The sequence below is a fragment of the Hydra vulgaris genome, chromosome 07 (genome assembly GCF_038396675.1).
Source record: "Hydra vulgaris chromosome 07, alternate assembly HydraT2T_AEP".
NCBI lineage: Eukaryota > Metazoa > Cnidaria > Hydrozoa > Anthoathecata > Hydridae > Hydra > Hydra vulgaris.
In genome coordinates, this window is record NC_088926.1 from 4,366,501 (window position 1) to 4,372,500 (window position 6,000).

The 6,000-nt window shown below is 22.3% G+C and overlaps 1 protein-coding gene across 4 annotated transcripts in view; it reads left to right on the plus strand.

The window, feature by feature from the left end:
- The first annotated feature begins 5,275 nt into the window (after nt 1-5,275).
- Nucleotides 5,276-6,000, plus strand: part of LOC100210093 (uncharacterized) — an 18,953-nt gene continuing 18,228 nt past the window's right edge. For 2 of the 4 annotated variants that reach the window (XM_065800837.1, XM_065800839.1), the window contains exon 1: nt 5,276-5,386. The gene's annotated coding sequence lies outside the window, so the exon portion shown is untranslated. The remainder of the gene's footprint in view (nt 5,387-6,000) is intronic. The other 2 variants (XM_065800841.1, XM_065800840.1) reach the window with 2 other exon arrangements.

Consider the following 6,000-nt stretch of genomic DNA (forward strand, 5'->3'; position numbering starts at 1 on the left):
AGGATGAAATAGACCCTAGACCAATTAATATATTTTAACTTTTTTTAAACAATTAAATTTTTTTTTATTAAATTAACAAAATTAACGAAAATTAATGAAAAAATAACCAAACTATTAAAATTTTCAAAATTAAAGTATTTGTTTGACAGAGTACATTTATTTGGCAAAAAAAGGGCAAATTTTCAGTTAAATTCTTAGTTCTTCAAATTCTCTTCAAAATCTACAACTTTGTTTAAATAAAATAAAATTAAAATAAGACAACCATATGCAAGTTTTCCTTTTAGCAATTTAGCATTAAAACTGACACAAACAAATTTAACCAAAATACCGGCTAATGCAATGGCACCGGTTATAGCTGTCCATAGCACCGGTTATAACAGTCAAACTTTCACTTAAGTTAATCTCAGTTATAGTCTCAAGAAAAAATATTTTTGAAGTTGAAAAAAGAGCTCTTTTATTGAATTATAAGTAAATATAAAATATAAATATAACAATTAATTAAGAATTAAATAACGAAAAAAATAATTGTTCATTAAATGTTATTTTTGTAAATTAATTGTATTTTTTTAATTCTTTTATTATTATTTATTTAATTCTTAGCAAGAGTGAACTTATGCAATCTGCTCATCGAGCAGCGGTGCTCACGCTCACTTGCAAAACAAAACCAACTTAAATCATAACTATATTTGGGCTGTCATACAGAATATATTATTGCACGCGTGAATAATTTAGCTTGTTTTGTCATAATTTTTTGGGAATTATATAACAGTTTCTTAATTAATTAAAAATTTGACAGATCGAAACAGTTTTGATTTACCATTTATTTTACACAATTAAATTGTCAGTCATGAACAAAAAAGCTTAAAAGAAAACAAATTTTCTTTTTATCCTATGTTAGTATGAGAATCAAAAAGTATAAAAAACTGTGAAAATGCTATAAAATATCTTATAAACTAACTTCATCAATTATTTAAAATTACTTTAATGCAGTGTTTACAATAAAGTGTTTTGTTCTATACATTACAGCTAAAAATAAAACTTGTTACAAAGGTTAAAGATTATTTTGGCAATCAAAGATCGAAAGATCATAAGCTCAGAACAATAAACCGATAGATGAACTTGTTTGCTGAGTTGTTACTTATAAATTTTTTTTTACGTATATTAGTTTGACTACTCTTTTTGATAGTATTCTGCAAGAAACGCTAATTAGCAATTTATTTGACTATTTTAATTATCAATATTACGATACCTAGGATCGCAACTAGTTTTTATGAGCATTACTTATGTTCTATAAATATTGTACCAAACGCGGTTTATTAATTTCTTCTTAGAACTTGTCTTTTCCCTGCTCGTTAGTGCGTATCATAAAAGTATTTAGTAGTAGAAACATGCTGCTAATCTCACTTAAAAGAGTGCTGTTTGACAAGAAATTATGCTCAAAAGACATAACTCTATGTTTTAGGAAAGGTGCAACAAAAAAATAAATAAATAAATAAAAAAAAATAGAGAAAAAAAAAAAAAAGGCGAAGTGTCCCACTATTTTAAAACCCGCAATTATTTATTGATATGTACAAATAAGTCCGAATATTTCACGATTTTGCTTTGTTTTTATTTTCTGATTTACATTTTTTTTAAGCAAGTTATTGTTGTGCTAATTATTTAATTTTCCAAACATTTACGTCGCAGTTTTTTAGTTGTTTTATATGTTTATGTTTTAAAGAAAAATTGATAGAACAATTGGGTAATTTTTTTTACCATTTATGCAATACATCTAAATGACTGTAAACAATGTAAAATTACGTTATCTTGTGTGAGAGTTGAATTCCTTTATGAACATCAATAAATATACTTCTCTCAATTCAATTTTTTTTATATATTTTAAAAAATTTTCAGATATTAATATAAAAATTTTTTACAAGATATGTATATATATATTTATTAAAAAAATTTTACAATATATATATATATATATATTTATTTGAAAAATTTTTACAATACATATATATATATATATATATATATATATATATATATATATATATATATATATATATATATATATATATATATATATATATATTATAAAAATTACAAGATATGTATATATATATATATATATATATATATATATATATATATATATATACAAGATATATATATATAAGCAAAATAGATATATATACAAGATATATATATATATATATATATATATATATATATATATATATATATATATATATATACAAGATATATATATATATATCTTGTATATACTATAAATCTCTAACATGATTTAAACCTAATTTTTTTGCACTTGATGAGATAAAACGCTCTGCCCTGAAAAGTTGTAGTGAAGTGAGGTATACCACTTTGACTCTTACCACCTCATATATATATATATATATATATATATATATATATATATATATATATATATATATATATATATATATATATATATATATATATATATATATATATATATATATATATATATATATATATATATATATATATATATATATATATATATATATATATATATAGATATAGATATAGATATATATATATATATATATATATATATATATATATATATATATATATATATATATATATATACATATACATATACATATATATATATATATATATATATATATATTATAAAAATTACAAGATATATATATATATATACATATGCAAAATAGATATATATACAAGATATATATATATAATATATATATATATATATATATGTATATATATATATACAAGATATATATATATATATATATATATATATATATATACAAGATATATATATATATATCTTGTATATATATCTATCTTGTATATAAATATATATATATATATACTAGATAGTTACATATTACATTTTTGAAAGATTTAATTTACAGCATACTAATTGGATAAAGATACAGTGTTCGATATATATATATATATATATATATATATATATATATATATATATATATATATATATATATATATATATATATATATATATATATATATATATATATGTACACACACACACACACACACACACACACACACACACACACACACACACACACACACACACATGTAATTATTTATTTAAATTTTCAATATTTTGTTTATAATTTGGCAGTTTAATATTATTTTAAATATGATTGAATGCTTATATTTATATATGTTAATACACATTAGTATTATTTCTTAAATTGTTCTTATTAATTTTATTTCTAAAAGTGCTGACTAATTTCATTAAGCATTTATATTTTCCATTTTGACAATGCATTATAAGATTTTTTTGTTAGATTAGTTGCAATTTAAAAAAGTAATATTTTTATTTTAAGCTTTGACAAAACCAGTTTCAAAATAATTATTATCTATAATTTAATTGTAGTTTTTGATAATGGATACATTTGCAACAGGAAAATAAAATAAATAATTTTAAAAAGTTTATTAGAATAGTTTATTTAGTTTTTTAAAAGTTTATTATTAAATATATTTTGTTATTATTATTCTACAATAAAAGTTTAAAAGTTCTATGAGGTGGGAATCTATTGAGACCCAGCTATAGTAGACCGACGAACAATTAAATTAATCTATTTGTCATAGTTATTTTTGAATATATACCTTTGTGTTAATTTATTTAAAAAAAACACAACACCTTTCATTCTTGACATATTTTATAGTTACATACATTTTTTAAAGATTTAATTTTTAACTTTTTCAACTGATGTGCTTCCATCATTAAATGCTATAATAGAAGACTTCATACTAATCTTAATTCTCTATAGTTCTAAAACTAGTTCCAGTTTGTGGGCATTTGTCTTGCTTTTGTTTCTCTGACTCTTAGCTTATGTCACTGCTGTGAAATAAAATAGTACTTGATAGTTGAAATAAACAAATAAACTTGTACTAATTTGATTAAAGCTTTTTCATTAAAAAGTCTTGTTTTTTTCTGAATTTATACCAGATTTTAAGGATTAAATGTTATAGTAGTTTATGAGGTTACAGAAGATGATATAAAAAAAGTTAAATTATATAAAAAAATTTATTAACAATAGTATAATTAATAATAAGTTAATTTACTATAATACATATATATAAATATTTACTATATTAACATGCTTGTTCATTATGCGTGGTTGCGATTTATCGTGGTCCTTAAATTAAAAAGAATATTAAAGAAAAGTTTAAAATGAGTTTGAAATTAATTTAAATTCAAAAAGTATATCTTTATATATATATACATATATATATACATATATATATATATATATATATATATATATATATATATATATATATATATATATATATATATATATATATATATATATATATATATACTTTTTTGTAGTAGTAGAGCGCTTGCTTCATAAGCGAGAGGTTCCAAGTTCGATTCCCACTACGTTCCTAGTATTTATGCGCTCAACTTGTTTCTCCACGCAGTGGCCTTGTTCATCAAAGTTCAAGTTTCAGAGTTATAGAGTTGAGAGAGGGTTATAACCACAATTACATTAATTAATTATAACCAAATTAATTATAACCACAAGTAGCCTCCTCGTCTGTAGTGGCCTTCTCAGCCTTCAGGAGGTAAATAACAAAAAAAAAAAAAATAGATTATAGCATTCAAAAGTTTCCTAGATATGCTATGGAGCTGGTCAGAGGTGGATGTTCAAGTCTTGCTGCAGCTCTTGGAAATGCTTTGCTTCATGGTATCAAATATCTATTGTTACCAGGAGTAACAATAAGTGTAAATTAGATAGAGCTGTAAAAATATTTTCAGTAAAAGTAAAAGTATTTTCAGCTAATGCAAATTCAGAAGAGAAGTGGCACTTATTTTGCATTGGTATAAATGGAAAGATAGATAAAAAATACAAAGATATACTCATACAAAAACATGTCTGTTGGCAGAAATTTCATAACAAAATGTGTTACTGCAGAACATCACCTTAACTTTATACATGAGGATGGCACTCAGTACAATATCAGTTGTTGTTTAGCGTGCTTGAAAAATATGACAGTTTAAAGAGCATTTGTCTATTCTTTTAGATAATATAGCATCAAAAACTGTTTGGAGGAGTGGATTGGTTTAATCTATAAGAGGTGATAGGAAGGAAACTTCACACATTAGATTGCAGTCTTCATCATAATGAAATCTTATTGAGTTTGAAATGTAAAAAGAATTCTAAAAAGAAAAAAATTTTTTTATATTATCATTATAGGACTATATTGTTTGTTATGCAATAAATTTTTATAAGTATTACACTAAATTTTTTTGTAAATAGCAATATTTTTATTTTCAGAAATAAAAGTAGTTATGGAATAGAAAAAAGATCCCTCAAGTGAATTGGAGTGCTACGAGGTAGATATCTTTGATTGACATTGCTCTTACTTATTTGGAAATAGACCCACTGACTACAAAAGTGTTTTCTGATGAATTTATTTACACTTTTATTGAAAGTACAATAAAGCCAAATATTCAAAACCTAACCTCTTATTCCCAAAGTGTAAGGGGGTGTGTAAAATTAATTTTAAATCTAATACTGTGTATGTATTTGAAGCCAGACATAAATCTTTACTAACAAAGCTGCTTAGCCAAAAATTGTGTCATGGCTTTATGACGAAAGGATATTGATGATTTATTTGCTTAACTTTGTTACATACTTGAAATTATTAACTAGTTTTGTATTGTTTTTTAAATGACTTATTAAATGAATTATTTGTAAAGGTTATTCAATACTCAAATTAACCTGAAAATATATCAAAAAGGTATACATAAAATATTTTGCTGTTCAAATAAAAAAAATACTTCATAAAACTAGGGTTACCAGATGTCCAGCTTTTATGGAGGAGAATACAGTGCCAAACCTGTGAAAATAATTTTTTTTGCTGTGTTCTTCTTAGTAAAAGCCGGCTGTCTGGCAACCCTACATAAAACACTACTTTACTGAAAAAAATAATTACTGATGAAGATAA